This window comes from Echeneis naucrates, chromosome 11 (assembly GCF_900963305.1).
Source record: "Echeneis naucrates chromosome 11, fEcheNa1.1, whole genome shotgun sequence".
Classification (NCBI taxonomy): Eukaryota; Metazoa; Chordata; class Actinopteri; order Carangiformes; family Echeneidae; genus Echeneis; species Echeneis naucrates.
In genome coordinates, this window is record NC_042521.1 from 13,467,056 (window position 1) to 13,485,790 (window position 18,735).

Here is an 18,735-nt window from a genome sequence, read left to right on the forward strand (position 1 = left end):
CTTACTTCGATAACAATCATGATTGAAGGGAAAAGAAAAAAAAAAAGTTGTGCAAACCCAATCAAACACAACACACACACAAAATGCAAGCCAATACAGACTGAAATGAGCTCGGTTTTTCCCATGAACACAACAGCAGGTGCAGTAGAAGGGCCAGTTGCTGTGTGGGAGGCGGCGGTGTGTGAAGGAGAGCTCATACAGAATTGATGGCTGCCAACACTGTCTGCAAAACGGAATAATGCGCCATTCAGTAGCCATTCACTATATATGAGGCTAAACTAAGAGGGACTGGGGAGAACGAGGGAGACCTCAAGAAAAGACGGCAGACAGATGAGAGACGGGGCTGGAGGAGCTGGGAGGAGAGATCAGCACATCTGTGAATAGCCTTGACTCCGTCTGGCTTGAAGCATCTAAATCCCCCCCGGCATCCCGGCTTACCTCTACACTGACACTGCTCCTGAAAACAAAAATGACTGAAATCCTGCGGTCACACCTGCAAGCTCAAAGGTTTGGGTGCACACAGAATTCAATCCAAAATCAACAAGATGGCATGTGAACTCCAAATGTACTGGGTAACTCAGTAGTTTCTAACAGTCGGCCGACGGCTGGAGATTCTGTGCTATTAATAATGAAGGTGTAATCTGTCTCACACTATTGCAGCCGCATGTAATGCAATAACATTCATTCGTTCATCTTCTACCGTTTTTCTGTTTCCGGGTCGTGGGAGTGTGATGGAGCCAATCCCAGCTCTCTCTGGGTGAGGGGAGGGGTACACCCAGGACAGGTCACCACGCCATCACAGGACCAACACACAGAGACCAACAACCACTCACACTCACACTCAGACCTACAGACAGTTTAGAGTCACCAGTTAACCCAAACATGATGTCTTTGGACGGTGGGAGGAAACCCACACAGGCACGGGGAGAACATATAAACTCTACACAGAAAGGCCGAAACCTGCGACCAGCGCTAACCACTCTGTCTCTGCCAGGGACTGCATTAATAAGAAAAAAAAAGCTTTTAGCTATCATGACAGGATGGGTTTAAAATCAGTGCAAAAGGAACATACAGTACTGAATTGTTGTAGGATGCTAGGCAGACACTGAATGTCATAGAACAGAATTCTACCTCCAAGGCCAATAAAAAAAAGCCTCATAACAACAAAACAACCTTAATGATGACTTTCTCTGGGTTTCCTTTTGGTATCGCAAAAATGTACTGCAGTCAATTACAACTTCTCACCTCAGGTTAGGATTTGACCTCCTTGAAATCCACTCACTTTTCAGTGATGTAAAAAGAAATCCTCAGACCCTGATGGCATCTCAGCTTATCGTCTTACAACGTTCGCAGAAGAGCTAACTCCAACTGGGTGACCTGTTTTTCAGAAATCACTGGATTCAAACCTGGCTGCTGTTCTTTGGAGAAAAAAAATAAATCCACCAGTTTTCCAATTTCAAAGAAATCCCGTTCTACATAAAACTGTGATTAGCCGCCAATGGCCTTGACTTCGGCAGCCATGAAATGCATGAAATGTTGAAAAATACACGTGTATACAGAAATCTGAGGTAAATTTACTCTGCTGCTAACGGTGCACTTAACTCCATTAAGCCCCTGCTCTAAGCTGTAGGATCTCGAGGCCTACACTCTGCGTTTGTTTATTGAATTTAGTTTTGCTTTTAACTCAGTGCAGCCTGATCTGGTTTTTCTCGAATGACTGTCAACCTTTGTAATTATTATGTGGTTTTATTTCTTTTCAACATTTCTTTAATAACTCACTCCCTGAATCTGAAACCATCAGTGCAGATCCACCTCAGGGCTACATCAGCTCACCAGTCCTGTTTACCCTCTACACAGACGACAGCACCAATAGTTTCCCTGGTAACCTGCTTTTTTTTTTTTTTTAAACCCTCTGACGATGCTGCTATTCTCAGCCTGCTCAGCCACAACTCAGACCCCTCAGTGTATTTCACAGAGGTCAATTAATTTCTTCACTGGTGTGATGAGCATTATCTTCCAATCAGCACTAACAGAACTAAGGAGATGGTGTTGGACCCTTGGTCAGCAGGGGACCTTACTCGCCGTGGCATGGCAGACATATCAAACAGATATCTGATCACCGCTTTACTTTTAACAATCTCGTCCACTATGTGTGCTCTCGTCTGCAAGAAAGGTTGGATTTGTTTGTTTGTTTTTACAGAGGCCGATAGTGTTTGGTGTGGGCAAGAAAATGTTTTTTTATTTTAGAGGTGTCTCTGTGTAGTCAAAAACTAAGATGCAGCGCCTGGTATTAAAGTGATGGGAGGACTGAAAACCTCTCCCTTCAGACCATGCCACAGGCAATCTTTCCAGATCCATTGCACCTCCTGTACCCAGTTCGAAGTTGTAAAACACCAAAATGCAGACTGGATTTTTTTTGTACCCACCTCTACCACAATTTTAAATAGCTTTTTAAAGTAGCTCGTGAGGTTTGTATCAGGGAGTGTACAATAATGTCACAGTGCTTCTTTTAAGTTGTTCTTATATATTTTTTTTATTATTATTATTTTATCTTATTTTTTTGGATTTCTGCCTTGTTCATTATGTACAGTATACATGCTGCTGTCTGTGTTTGTCTTGTCTTGTGGATTGCGTTCATATTCATTTATTTTTTTGATGCAGCTACTGGCTCTTTTGAGTCAATAGCACATTTCCCTTAGGGGACAATAACGTATAATCTAATCTAATGAAATCTAATAAAGCCAGCCAAGTTTTTGAAATTTACTGCAATTAGGTAATTGCACATCACATTCATAGGTGATTACAGCGTGTTGAAGAAATGTTAGTGTTCCCACTTCAGTTCCACTCCGCATTAGTCCTATCTATACATTCGTCTTCTACCGCTTTTCTGTTTCTGGGTCACGGGGTGTGCTGGAGCCAATCCCAGCAAACGTTCCAGGCGAGAGGCGGGGTACACCCTGGACAGGTCGCCAGTCCATCACAACAAATAAAGACAACAACCACTCACACTCACATTCAGACCTAAGGACAATTTAGTGTCACCAGTTGACCTAGACTGGCGATGGACTGGCGACCTGTCCAGGGTGTACCCCGCCTCTCGCCCGATGTGTGCTGGGATTGGCTCCAGCAGCCCCGCGACACGGATACGGATAAAGCGGATGAAGATGAGTGAGTGAGTGAGTGAGTGAGTTGACCTAGACATGTATGTCTCTGGACGGTGGGAGGAAACCGGAGTATCCAAAAGAAACCCACGCAGAACATGCAAACTGTACACAGAAAGGAACCAGACTGGGAACCGAATGCACGACCTCCTTATTGTGGGGCGACAGCGGTAACCAATACTATGCACATGTCTAGCAGAGTTTTATGTATGGAAAACACTTTCACTGAACATTAATCCTCATAAAAAGGTCAGGGTCATCAAAAACATTTCCATCCATTGTCTGGGAAAAATGAATATCAATACCATTCACCAATACGGTGCGACATGCAGGAACAATACCACATTCAAGGTAACCCAGCTTTAGTATAATGCAGAGGCAGCCTATATTGGCATACTTACGCGAGATGCCGTTTGCTCTCTTATCATGCTTTTCTGCATTTTGTCTTGCTTTAGCCTCCCCTCAGCCAATCCTCTCTTCCCTTCTCTGCAGGTTGCCGTGGAAACAGTGAAGGCCCACCGGAGAGGACTTAGTGGAAGGGGAAGTGCCGATGCGTAAACATGCAGGTTTGTGGGGAATTCGACAAAAACAAATGCTCTCTCGTATCTTAGATGGCAACAAATCTGCAGATCCCCTGCTGTGTGTTAAGCCTCTTGGCCATGTACTGCTTGCTGTCTATGGCTATGGCGGTAAAACTTCTGTCACATACATATGTGAGGACCAGACATGCTCCTGATAATTGTATTGAAGCCTGCCTCTCCCAGTCAGGTCACCAGGGCAAATGTGGATTCAGTCCAGCATCCCATTGACCACATGTCCTTCAAGTCACTTTACTTTTCCATCAGTTTTGTTATCTGACTTCTGCAGAGAATAGAGCAGCGATGGCTTGATGAAGCAAAGGTGCATTGGAAAGATTAATCAATACCTTCATTTAACCTTGGCTTTTCCCCTAACTCTCTTTCTTACTCTCTCTTCCTGTTGTTTACCGCTTTGAAAAACAGGAAAATTCCAGATCCATCACACTTTGAGCTCAGCAGAAATATTTCTTTGTTTCTGGCCCACTGGCTCTGATATTAAAAGTGTATCCAGTTACTTATTTACTTATTTGTTTTCTGGGGCTGATTTTGACATCTGTTCATTCCCTACTTATATCATATTCACTGTTCTATGCCGTATTAATCATGCAAGGCCAAAAAGAAATATTTTTTTCCAGAAATGTTGAGCATAATAATATAGACAATGCTACTTTCATATTGGTGTTATCCGCACAGATTGTCAGTATGGTGAGCAAGACATTAATGATGAGCCCACTTCCATAAATGCCAAAACCAGAGTCAGCCAAGCATTGCCAGTTGTTTGACAGACAGGTGTGTGAAGTCTCCCAGAATGGAGTGTTAATATGCAGTTATTACTCAACTTCTGAATTATGTATAGTTTGCTCAAAAACAGTATTGATTCCTGCTCCTCAGAGTGGTTTACAGCTGCCTACACCTCCACCCCCACAGGGCTAACTACCACAAATACATTGTAAACCTGAGGGAACTATTGGCCGCTGGTCTGTCTGAGGAGAGCAGCAAAGACTAACCGACTATTGGCGACATCTCTTTCCATCTCTACTGGTTTATTAATCAATACGACAACTCGTGAAACTTCATTTTCAGTTTTTATGGTATTTGCTAAGGGAATATGAATGGGAATTGGATCCTCTGCACATATCATACCCAAGCCAAACAGAGTCACTGCTGAACAAAAATAAAAAATGTTAACTAGATAAAATACTTTTGATTTGCTAATGTATAAACAGGTCGGCTGCCAAGATGTTGTTCAGGACCTGCACCTCTTCAATGCATCGATATGTTGCTGATATTTATCTATTCAGTGAAAATGTAACATTCATAAAGAACGTGAAGAATTTAAAAGCTTCTTGGATAAAGGTCAGGGTCAGAGTTTTCAGTATCGTGTGGCTGTATGAAGCTGCTTTGCTTCTATGCAGTTCTGCTTTTGGCTAAACTCTAACTCGCAGTGCGGCCTCTATAAGCTCTGCTTCACCACTGAAATTATCCTGTCATTCTTATTTCTTGTGGTCGCAATTTCTTACACCAAGTGCCTAATCTGTCTGTCTGTATGACAGTCGGAAATGCATTCAAGTTTGTTTTTAATAGAGCTTCAGCTGCTTTCGCCTCCAGATGAGAAAATAACAAGAGACAGAAACTAAATTAGCAAAGAATCGGGAGCTGTGAAAGACCTCTAAGTACCAATTTGTTGATAAAACCACTGTTTCTAGAAGGATTCACATTGAAAATATGCTCTTGCCACCAATATCTGCAGTTGAACTGTTTACATTTAGGTCAACTGTTGCCTCTCCTGTCGACTTTTGAAGAATCATCAAGTGAACTATAGGATCAGGATCTGTTTGTGTCGCTAAAATAATATAATGATATGGATTTCTTTACTTCTGACACACTATGATAATCACAGTATGATAATCCACCAGAGGATGCCTTCCTCTCCTTTAGTTAACCTCCTCTTCCCACTCCCACACCTGCTCCCCCCACATCCAACACTTGCTTTATTCAATATTATGCTTTTCCATAAGATGTACATTATATAAGCATCTTATCTACATACTGAGTATTGTTGCTTTTCTTCCTCTACTCCCTCCAGCCCAAAAGAATCTGGGTGATTTGATGGTACTGGTATTACTGCTTCCTTGTTTCATCCAAATCCCATCCAGCATTCCCCAACGTGCTCCCTTCTTTTGATTTCAGATTATTGTTCCCAGGGAATGTATCGCTCTATAGTCAATGTTTGCTTGATTCTTTGTTTCCTTTCAACCGCAGTTAAGACCGTTATTTTGTAACAGACACTAATACAGTACATGTGGTTCAGAAGGAAAGTGACTGTGATCAAATATACTATTCAGACCTAGTAACCCTCTCATGAAATCGCCCAAAGCTCTAAATCCATGCACATGGCATTATGGGAAATATGGGACAAAAGCTCCATGTTTATGCCGCAGCTAAATCGAGTGGCATTATAGGTGCCACATGATCATCTCATCGCTCAAAAAAACAGGGGCTGCACACCCAATTACGTGAATTCGAATTCCATTTTGAAATCACACAGAAGGCGCCAGTTTATTTCCCAACCCAAAAAATATAAAGATGGCTCTCCATCCCTACTTTTTCCCTGTCCTCGCATCATACACCACAAGCAACTGTGAATTAAGGTCTCAAATAGAGCAGGTGAGGATGCCAAATGATGGGTAAGAGACAGACACAAAACAAACAGATATGCTTTCCCTTTACGCTTCAGTGATGGTACATTTGTGGCGTGAGCTTCGGCAAGAGCCTGTCAGGCCGACACACAGAGGCGGACAGTGGGACACACAGGGAGAGTGGCACAAATCATCAAGAGGGATGAACACAAATCAGCTAAAAGCCCAGCGTCTCTCTGACTCGTGAAGATGTCTGTCTACTTCTGGGCAGTCTGTGGAGGATGGTTTGTTTCTCTGTGACACCTCCCTTTTGTCTCCCTTCCCTCCAGTAAATCAACATGAAATGGCCCAGGCTGTTTCTCCGCTGTTGGCGTCAAAACAGCGGAAATGCAGCCGAGCAAGACAAACACAACTGACCCATGTGATTTTGTTGAGGCAACAATATTATGCAGTGCTTGTGCGCAAGTGCTCATTTTTGTCCGTATTTGTCCTCCCCCGGGCTCATGCGTATGTCATGCGTGTGTGCTATTTGCAAAGGTTCATCACCTTAATTTATCACAGTAAGGACTGAGTCATTCAAAATCCAATACAGAACAATCAGCAAGCCCATATCTAGTCAGTAACCATGACTTCAAACATAAAGCATGAGCATATTAACGGCCATGGTAATTCAATTAAAGTCACAATGTCAACCAAAAAAAATGTCAACCAAGAAATCTATAGGAAGACTCGATCTACAAAACTTTGACTTCACTCATGACTTCCCTGAACAAATCTGCAAGACCTTAAATTTGACCTTTGACATTTAGGTGGCTAACAAGTGAATACCTGACGGTCGATAATGTCTGAAAGGGATGAGTAGAGAGTATTGGTAATGGCTGATCGATAGATTCAGTCTGATGAATGGCTGTGCATTACAGCAGCCTAGTAAACGGTGAAATGATTAAAACACAGCAGCCAAGAAGTAGCCATTTGGTTGATATCAATTAAAGCAATGAGAGAGGGGTATGCACTGGTTACTGTTCATAACTGTCGCTGGGTATTTCATCACGGATGGTAACATGCGTGTGAGGCAATCTTGATGATGTATTAGATTACACAGCTGCTTAATAATAAATTCGGGTTTATTGAAGCTGCTTACGCTGGAGTCTTCGGTGAATATACTTCACGCTGTTAAAAGTTTAATTCCAATCAAACTAATTGGGGGGAAAAAGCAATTGAGGGGAACCAAAAGATGCCAACAAACACACAACGTAAGAGATAGCATGATTACACTGTATATTGTCTTTCTGAATAACTTTTTAACTCCAACAGCTGAACATTTTCTGGATCAATAAACTGTCACACCAATTTACCTGCAGGAGAGAAGAGTAAATAAGCCATTAAATATCATACTGTCACAAACAATAGATGAGAAGCCTGATACGGTATTGCCTGAAATTTCTTGCGCACCCGCAGTACCTACCCCCTAAATAGTGCCATTCCCTCCTAAAAGAAGCTTTTCTTTTACCAAAACTGCGTACACATAGTCCCTCCATTGACACTTGGCAGTGAAGAAGACAACAGCCAATTAGAAACACAAGAAAAGGGCAAAGAAGTCCCAGAGCTTTCAGTCACGTACTGCGAGGCATTCTTCCTTGTGATGTACAAAAGAAAATTTGTCACCTTTGTCTCAAATTTGGACGCACATGCACACCCGCACATATTCAGACACACATCTCTACTTCATCCCAGCTCTGAAACAATGACACCCTAATCCGAGGACAATACGGGCACTAATCCACACAAAACAGGGATTGTATGGAGAGACAAACGTGGGAGCAAGGGAGAAAAAAGAGCTAGAACACTAACAAGCAAAGGAGACTAATCCTGATGAGAGATAGAGGCTGCGAGAGGAGGATAAAAATTACAGTTAGGGAGGGTGAGGCAGATGGAGCGAGAGAGGATGCGGTAGAACAGAAGTTTGCAAAAAAGAAGAGAGGTAAGAGTATGAGCTGAGACATTAAGCGGTCAAATCTAACAAAGATTTCAATTTTGAGGTTGGCTAACTCACGGTGCAGTGTTAATAAGCTACAGCTGATAAAATCCACCCATGACAATCTGCCATAAAAAGCACACACAATAATTCTTTCTGTGTTTCCACATTAAACACTCAAGGTGACTTTTCTGGACTTTTTTCCCTGCAATTTATTGGCTTCTGTGTTATCACTAGTCCAACACTGAGCCAAAGTAATTAATTTCCGCTGTGACTGAAAACATATTGGGCCAATTCAATCTTCAACCATCGAGAAATCCATGAAAAATCAAGTGATGGCCCAACAAAATTTCAAGTCCAAACCAAAACAACCACAACAAAATAATAGTATTTGATTTTCAGTTACTGTACCGCAGTTATTCTCTGCCAGCAGAGAAAAAAAGAATAAAGTCATTTAGATCACTGCCCCACTTCCTGTTATTGAACTTTCAGAACACACTGTACAAAAAAATTAGATTTGTCCAAACACCCTTCACTGAAAAGAGGGCTCGGATTCAAAGGTTGAACTATCACCCTTACTTACAGCAAGCTGGCTGATGGGGGTTATCTCAGGCTGGAATTAATTACATCAAAGTCTATGATGCAGAGGGCTGAGCAGATGACATTTACAAGGGGCCAACTGAGGCGCTTAATTACACACTTTCATAAAGTGGCAGAATTACTGTGCCAGACTGGTGCCCCACACAAACAGCAGAGGAATAACAACACCAGCAACCTTTTTGAGAAGTCAAACAAAACAGGTAAAGGGACAAAAGTGTTTTGGATGACATTTTATGTGGTCAAACTCCAAAAACGAGGTGCTATGTCAGGTAGGTGAGAGCAGTTCGCATCCTCTGTTTCTTTATTTCTTTTGGACGGGGGCTGAGATGAGCTCACCACCTTAAAAAATGCATGGCTGTGGAAGAAAGATGAGTAGGAGAGCAGCAAATGTGCCGTGTGGTGTTCCTAGTGTTCATCTGAACTCCTTTCATGACAGTGTATCGCCAACAGCGTGGAGGAACAAGACCCCCCCAAAAGATTCAGTCATTACCTCACAGTCGCAAGTCAGTCCTGTCGGAGCTAAATCTTGCCATATTTTATTTTTGCCTTTCCATACTCTGAACCTTTCAATCTCCCTTTCAGTTCCTTCTAACCCTCTCTCAACCAGCTGGTACCTCTTTTCTTGCATTTTCCCTTTTCCTCTACATCTCCCTCTCTTTGTTTAGATGCAGCAAGGGTAGGCCCTTTCAGCATGTAGTCTGTCAACGTTGAAGCAGAAAGGAGCACAGAGGGCCTTTCACAGAAGCAAAAATAAAGACGGGTATGCAAGAAAACACCTCAGCATTCCCTATTCCTGCCTGCGCGCAGACAGACAACCTTCCACAACCTAGAAAAACCACCCAGCTGCACACGCAAAGACAGGCACAATACTGCCGACACGTCCTACCCGCTGCCTTCGTATTTGCCTCAGCCTGTCTGTCAGTTTGCACCACTGTCGTGCTGCTCGCACCTCACGCACTTCCTCGCTGTGGGACAGGCTTCCTCTGCTGTGATCCGCCAACATGTGTTCAGCAAAGTCCCACACAAATGTGCTCTCATGTCGCCACGATATACATGCACATAACCGCACACACTCTGCTTGTGCCAATCCCTTGGCCAAACATCCCCTAAGCAACAGCTGACAGAGTGTGAGAAACACACGTTTATAGATTTCTTTAAATGTGAGATAACTTATTTTATGTGGTTTAATCATTGATTTTACTTTCCAGTGTTTTAGAGGCACCTCCTTTTTTCTTGTTTTATCTCATACTAACTATTAAGGTGTGATTAAGACTGCCCCCCATAGCCCCCCTCTTTTATTTATGCATTACACAGACACTAGAGGCTTTGATGTTTCTTGTTGGATGATGCATTACGTGACAGAGTGAGGGATAATAATTTCTCCAACAAAGATGAGTGATCATTGAAGTCATTCATTCATGTCTGCTGCTGCAATACAGTTAACACACACAAACACACACTTTATTGTATACATATTTACAAACATAAACTGTGTCATGCACACAGTGTGCACATGCAACAGGTGTCTTCGTGGGCTGTATGAACGCTACAATGAACTGCGAAAAGCTATCGGCTTTTTCCTTCAAGATTAAAAAATTCAACCAAAGCCCGGAGTTCTCAGGGAAGAGTGACCTTTCTGTGCATGCTCCACCAAGCAGCAGATACATCATGCTACGTTTGAGTGTGCACTCCCGTGTCCGCTTGTGTGAATGGCTGTGCTTGGATGTCTACTGTGCGCATGTCTGATCGCAGCTATGGTGTGTTTGTGGTGGTTGGGGGGGGGTGCTGTTTTCATCTGGAGAGCAAAACAACTGCTTGTCCTGACCACAGACTACATCCTGTCTTTCCGCCCATTCACCCAGAAAACAAATAGAGGGCAAAAGGAATGAGGGTAGAGACCCAAAAAACACAAGTGTGTCTTGCAGTGCTGTGCTGAGCGGATGCGCCTGGCAATGACTTGCGGGGCAATGGGAACTGTCAAGAGCTCTCTTAGCTCATGTCAGTACTATAAAAAGAAGAAATAAAGAAAATATGAAAAATAATCCCAAATAGGGAGAGATGGGGGATCCAGTATCAAATATTACCATAATATGAAGCAGGAAAAGAGGCGGCTGGAAGGGATTTAACAAGCACATCTTCTCCCTTTTTCATCTGGATACACACTTGAACAAGACATTTCAGGCTGAGAACAATATCATGCATGATTCCACTCAAAATAAGCGTAAAGAACTAGTGTTCAAATTTAGTCATCTGATGACTATGCAAATAATTTAGATTTTTTTAGAAGTCAAAAACATTTAAGTGCCTCCATGTACAATACAAGATACAGAGAACTTGAGCCAGAAAAGAGAAAAAAATTCTCATCTGAATTATTGAAAAAAAAAAAGAAAAAAAAAAAGCTAATCATTGATTCAGTGATAGAGATGAAAAACAGACTATAAATATAAATGCACTGTGAGCAAGACACACAAATTTTATCTGCAGTTCTGGAGAGTTGTCTAAATGTTTCTGGAGTATTGGAATATTGATGTATAGTGTGTGTTTGTCAAAGACAGCAAGCATGCAAGATGCAGCATTTGTGTGTGTTTGTGTGACTGTGCGTGGAGCTGAAACGGTCTTCATTAGGTCGACGAAGAACTGCCGCTCAGCAATCAGCCATTAATTAAGTGTCAGAAGCATTTAACGGTCGGACACGCTGGCGGCCGATTCCCATGCCAGACACAAATAACAGCTGCAATCTGCCAGAGCTGAAGCTTTGCTTACACGGATGTGCCAGACAGCACGCATTCTCCAAGAAAATGAGAACGTACATTCAGTAAGACTGCAGTTACCAGACCTGGGTTCCAATTTCACATATGTTCGAGTCCAGGCTCTTGAAACTCTTTCTGCGGGAGGATTTCTTCCTGTTACAGTGTATATGACACGCCACGTTGGCGGTGTCTGGAGCAGATGCTGCACCATCACATCCAAGATCCATAAAGAGGGCGGTTGTTGCTTGGTGTAGTTCTTCATTTGTGCAGTAAATATATAGGACCCACTGTGAGGGCAGGTGTGCAATTAACAGTCCGGCCAGGATTTCTTTTGGACTACTGTGTGCAAAAAAAAAATAAAATAAAATAAAATAAAAAAATAAAAGACTAAATGTATTTTAGAAGAAGAAGAAGAAAAAAGAAAAAAAAAAGAGTCATATAATATGTGCACTCAATTAAAAGAACTGCAGTAACGTTTCAGATCAAAAGTGTTACCGAAGCTGGTGTTTTATAGATAACTTTAAGAACGTGCAGCAACGGATCAGAAAAAATAAATAACGTGGTTTCAGGTTTAAATAGGCTTGTGGAAAATCATGCAGAAATTGCAAACTAAATTTGTGAGATATTTTATATTTTAAAAAAAAATTATAATTGAAAAAATTATATATTTTGTGAGAGGGGCTTAACAGAGGACTTGCAAGGCTGCGATGTTGAATTAGTTTTTATAAAATTCAATATATAGGATCACAAAAACATAGGCTCGAGCAAAATGGCATAGAAATACCAGCTCTGAGTCTCTGCATGGTGAGAGGCAGACATAAGTAAACAGAAAAATTGAATTTTAATATGCCTGACACACAACAGTGGCCAAGGCTGGAGGCACCTACATGTCCCTAATGTCGTACAGTTGGTTTGTGTTAAAGGCTCTATTGAACTTTAACACGGCTGCCATTTGAAATCCAATTTACAAAAGGCTTTGGTGCTGCTATGGCAAATTGAAAAAACAATACAGGATGTTAAGCGACTAGACGCCCTTTATCCTTATTCATGTTCTTTCATTCAGCATTTTACACCACTTCCTGCTCTCAACAGTTGGGCATATTCATTTTCTCAAACAGCTGTTTTTCCTATTTCCCAAATGGCTCAGTTTTTCATAGTGAGGTCTCCAAACCAACTCTTATTTCTGCTACCTAGCTACTAAACCTCGTGAAACAATGCCTCACTCAATCTAATAAACTTTCATTCAGGAAGGCATTTTGAGTCAAACAATGGCATTGATGACAGCTAAACTGCAGCCAGGTGTCCCGCTGGCATGGTGCTAAGTTGTATAGTCTATGGGCAGCATTGCAGCATGATGAAGCTGCTGTCTGACTCCACTCAACTCAATCAGTGGGTTGAAGAAATCACTGTATCTTCGCCAATAATGGGAAATAACAAATCACAGGCCACACATAGGTGAATGCTGAGCGGCTGAATCAAAGCGCTAGTTTGCATTAAGTTATAAAAGAAAATTAAACATCAATATTATACTTTAATATCCAAATGAAAACTCTACAAAGTTCATCTTTTCCAGGTTATATGGTCACATTAAAGGTTGATATTAAAATGTCACACCAGTTGAGCAACAGTAGCTTTCAGAGCTGGTTCAGTTTCTGTGAATGGACCAAACAGGCTCAAATTGAACCCTCATCTGGCTGCATGGTCCTTCATTCCAGGAATATCAAGTTATTAATCAGCAACTGAACACTAAGTCTCATCTGTTCTGCTGCAGGTGAGAATTACTCCGTTACAAAAGTACACGCTAGTTATGAAAAAGCTGTTAGCAATTAACCAATAAGCCATGGAATGAAGTATACAATATTAGAATTGGGATTCGTTTTATGAAATGAATTATTTCTTTCCTGCCTCTTTCACGTATCCAATTTAGACTCCCGGCATAAATAAAGGTTGATTCGTCATGACAGCACAATGTAAATTATTATTATTGTAATTGCCATCATCTGTGTTGCCCTTCATCCCAACAAGACCAAGCCTCAATGGAAACAGTCGAGCAGATTGGTGAAAGAAGCAGGACGAGGAAACGAATTAGCATGCACACGCAGGGGCATCAGCCGTCGTGTTCTCACTGCTGAGGACGTGCTGATATGTCTGCACATATGTGTTCGCATACACTTAGGCTCATACGCACTCATGCGCAAAGTGCATTCAACACCTGTGCTAAGGGCAGCCGAGTTACTGTCGTTCCAAAAGTTAGTAGCTTTTGGGCTTTATGCTGAGCGGACACTATGAAACCGTTTATTCACTGTAATGCTCTGTCACTGCATTCAAATTTGTCGTGTTACAGTCCAACATCAGCTTTAAAAATCAGTTTGATTTAAATAATAATCTAGTTCCCATTTTAATTATGCCCTCCCCTCACAGTTAAGTCCAAATTAATGTTGCAATATAGTAATATATAGTATTTTCCATTGTGGCCAGTGTGAAGTAAATGTGAGAACAGTACACTTAGAAACAATGGGAAAAAGCATTAGGCTCTCATCCTGTTTTGAGTCCCATTAATGAATCAAGGAAAGCTGATCAACAGTAAGTCCTCTGTTACATAGCTTTGTGTATACCTTCGTGGCTTGTTTGATTCCACCATGTTAAATGAACTTCATCTCAAGTTAAGCTCCATTTTAGCTGAGCTTGTTTTGACCCAACACTGACAATAATATGACAATAGCCCGCAACTGTGTGCCAAACCTCTGGAAGCGCCTATTTAACCAATGCTAATGCTTCCTGACAGAGCCAGAGGTCCACAACAGCTACAAAGTCATCCGTGGAATTATATGGCAACACAGCCATGCAAACTGCATGTGCGACAGCCGAACCCTTCTTCAAATGTAAACGCTGTGTAAATTACTTAAAGTAATAACGAATAATTGGCAACTGCCCAGATAACAGTTTTTATACTATATCCACGTATGCACATGTTATTTATAAATTCACTACCAGTCAAAAGTTTGGACACACTTTCCTATTCTTTTGAATGAAAAGGTGTCTCCAAACTGGTAGTGTATACATTCTTTTTTTTTTTTGTTTTTTTTTGTTTTCTTGCAGCCTGATGATTATTTCATGCTGGAGGCCAGTGGTCACATCTAATTTGTAAAGTGACTGACTTTTTAGGGGCCAAATACAAACTCTAAAGCACAGGCCGCATTGCTAATATGGTGAGAATATATATTATAATATTATATATTAATAAAAAAAAAGCACAGTCCACAACAGGACAAATGAATGATGCTGAATATGAATTCAAGGTCCTCATTGTGTAAATTCCTGTTTGGAAAACAACTACTTTAGTGCACCTCTCATAACCCAGAAAGCAACAGGAAACAATCTTTTATGTGCTAAAAAGTGCATTAGTCCCCGAACTGTGAGATTTGATCCACGGTCACCTCCGTCATCACATTTATGGTTGGCCATCTCCCGGACTTAAGGTGGCAGGTCTAATTTTTCAATCAGGCTACCAATTCCCCCATGCTTCGTTGCTTTCTCATCACCGTGATCTGGTGCCGCCCCCACCCCCATATGAATGAGGAGGAGAGTGGGGGTGGCGTTGGTCAAGGGGGGTAGATAGAGACAATATTGTAGATCAGATCTGATGGATGCAGGAGAAGGGTTCCTGGGAGGACTCCTTCTGTTGCTCCTTTAGTCACGTTTAGAAAAAAACCCAACCAAGACTTGTAAAATATTGCCTTTTTTTCTTATTTCAGACACCTGCATTGACTTAACGCTGAGGAGGCAGACTGTTTTAGTCATGCTGCAGGGCTCTCTATTTTTTTTTTCTCTCTCTTTCCCTTCAACTGACCCAGTTGGGAGGCACATTGACTATGCAACTAAGACACAGACGAAAGAGAAACATGGCAACACATGACTGGATAATCATCGTGGTACTTTAATATTCAAAAGGGAGAGCGAGTGATAAAATTAGGGAAACGGCAACACTATGTGAGAGCCAGTGTGGTTGAGATTTTCGGTGCAACAGAAGAAAGGGGAAGATGAGGACTAAAGGAGGAGGGAAAAAATAAGATGAAGAAAGAAAAAACTGTCCAATGGCGGCGCGTGAGGAATGCAGTAAGACATGAAGAGATAAGACTCCTCCTCTATTCCCATTTGATATTTTCAGAAGCTCAGCAAATGTTTCTAATTCCCCTTGCCTCCGTTAGCCTCCTTCTCTATGGCCACAGATTAAACATGAATAAAGAGTTTGCAAAGAGATGGGGAAGAGGAAGAGAAGAATCAGACAGCAAAGAGAGTTTGCTGGTTGCCATGGTGATCAGAGGGGAGTGATTCCAGAGTGGTCTCAGCCATTACATGGCGTATTGGGGAGATGGACTATGCAGTACTTAGGCTTATTTGAGTGTGGGCTGAAACAGAACAGAAATCTAATATAGACAAGATGGGCTCACACCGAAATGGTGGATGGTGAGAACAGGCCTCAAAAAAAAAAAAAAAAAAAAGAGGCCATAGAATATTGAGGTTTTAAAAGCAGTGCTGAGAAAACGAAAAAAAAAAAAAAAAAAAAGGACATTAATCCAGTTTGAGAGAATGGATTTGATGTCCAGTGAGTAACATTCACACACATGCATAATCAGCGACATCTACAAATGCATGCATATATGTGGACACAAACATAATCATAGCGAGGGATACAGTCATCCCCTCCAGACAGCAGCCAAGTACAAGCACTATATTACTACAAAGCCAAGAACAACAGTTGTCATCTTTGGCAACGCAGTGGCTCACATGTAATGGGCAGCTAAAGATAGGACAGTGGTTTCCTGTCCATTAAGCTTTGGCATAAAACAAAGATAGCACAATTTTAACCATGTTTTTGTAACTGATATAGCCAACATTCAAATTATCTGCTCCTCTGAGAGCGGAGAATTTGTACGCGTGAAAGGAGGTTTATTAACTCATCCTTATTGTATCTATTTCTAGCATTTGTATCAATGTCCAATCAGGCAAAGCTAAACATCTGGCTGCTCCCTTCTGAATCCACAGGTGAGCATTTGTGTTGCAAAATAACACTGAAATGGTAAATTATAGGGGTACCAAAGATGCCCTGGAATTAAATCATTTGACAGACTGGTTATGCTTGGTCCATTAAGGACTGCAGCAAAGGAGGAGCTATCGGCACACAGTAATAAACAGTGCTTTCTGTCACACAATAAATTATGTACTGTAGAACTCCATTATGCATATAGTCATGTTGTCATCAGTCCCATTTTACTGCTGTAAAACAGGGCAATGTGTGCAGTTCGAAGAGAGAAAAAAAAGTTCTTTGTTTATGACTATCTTTGGCTCAAATGGAGTGCAACAAACTGCTTAAATAAACAACAATTATAGAGACAGAAAAAAAACCAAATGCAAAAAGGGTGAACAGAGTTTGAGCTACAGATTCGGCTAACTGCCCGAGAAGAGACACTGTGAGATCTGTGCAATCATTGGTTGTTGCCTGTTCTCAGACCAGTTCCCTGCTGGCCACTGTGCACTTTTTCCAACTGTGAACTAATCAAATCAAAGTCAAACTGCGGCTCATATCGACTTCATACAAAGTAGCACAAAGCAATGTGCCTGGCTCTGTGACATCTTGCTGGTGTTTCGCTGCTTCCTGGGAATATCAATAGAAGGAAAGTTGTTTCAATCTTCAAATGACTCCTGCTGACAGCAAAAAGAGGACTGCCAAATAAGAAGAGGAAGAGCTCTGCAGTGAAACTGAACTGGGCAGACTTTAAATAAGAATCTTAAAATGCTCTTTAATCATGTCACCGAATTACTTCATATGGACAAATACCACAGAAAATTACATATTTATAGTCCACCCATTTAGTTTTTACTTCAGTCAGCATAGAATACACCCTGCAGGTGCTGTTTGTTTATTGTGTCTGATCTTACATCCATCTGATTTTAAGCTTTATGTAAATTCTAATCTCTAACCAGATAAAACTGGTGTAACCACCGGGTGGAGCTTCATTATTTCTGGCCTTTGTGCCAGGGAGCCGTTTTAGGCTTTTCCACGGCATGGCAAATAAAAGAAGCTACTGTACAAGGGCCATGAAGAAATTGTCAAAATGGTTCAAAGGAAGACTTGAATAGAATATAGCAAAATATGAAGAAAAGGGCTTGTGGTTCTGCCGTACTTGAGGAATAAGAAATACAGCGCTTCATTTCAAAGGAAGGCACACGCCGTATATCATCAAAAGCCAACTGTGTGGCCTTCCATCCAAACAGTAAACTGATGCTGCGCTTTGCTTATCACCTCTAACCCACAGGGCAGCAGCACGTGTCAGCAGGGCGAGGTCCTTTCTGTTTCTCAATGAGTCATTGCATTTGATCTGCCATGTGCCATGTGAGGACAATGAAAGGTAATTAAGGCTTTGCGCTCATGCCCTCAAGTGCTCAAGAGTCTCAATATCCTTCATCCAATCCCCCTGGTACCAGGGCAACCGCAATATTTTGGATCTTATATTCTAAGCCGCACTGATAATAAGTCCTAAAAGTTTTCAGACTAGCAAAAACAATATATATTTTGTGTTAAATTGCTATAATGACCTATGATTCAAGATTTCCACAAACATACATGCAGCAAAAGACAATTTCATCATACAAGGTCAGGAGCTTGTCAAGTCTGTCAGTTTTGTTTTCACTGGTGGGAAAAAAAGGTGCCGAATGCCCCGATTGCCTCCCAGTGGAGTTAACAAATACTGTCTTTTCTCTTTTATCTTTGGTTTTATCTAGTCACGGAACATGGTCTTGGGCCCCCCCGAGTCGCTTGATGTTAATCCATCGAGCCACATCCCCACACTCTCAATATCTCAAAACGAATGACAAACTCCTGTCAGGTAATTAGCCTAATTAGTCACTGGCTTGTATTCCCCTCTCCTCCCCAGGCTCGCCTTTCCTCCTGTGTGGGTTTGAAGAGTGCCATCATTAATATCATCACGCCACGGGTCATAAAACATTCCATGTCACCGTGATAAAGGTCCC

The 18,735-nt window shown here is 41.6% G+C and overlaps 1 protein-coding gene across 1 annotated transcript in view; it reads right to left on the reverse strand.

Annotated features, from left to right (window-relative positions):
• Positions 1 to 18,735, reverse strand: part of csmd2 (CUB and Sushi multiple domains 2) — a 200,744-nt gene that overhangs the window by 157,417 nt on the left and 24,592 nt on the right. The window lies entirely within an intron of this gene.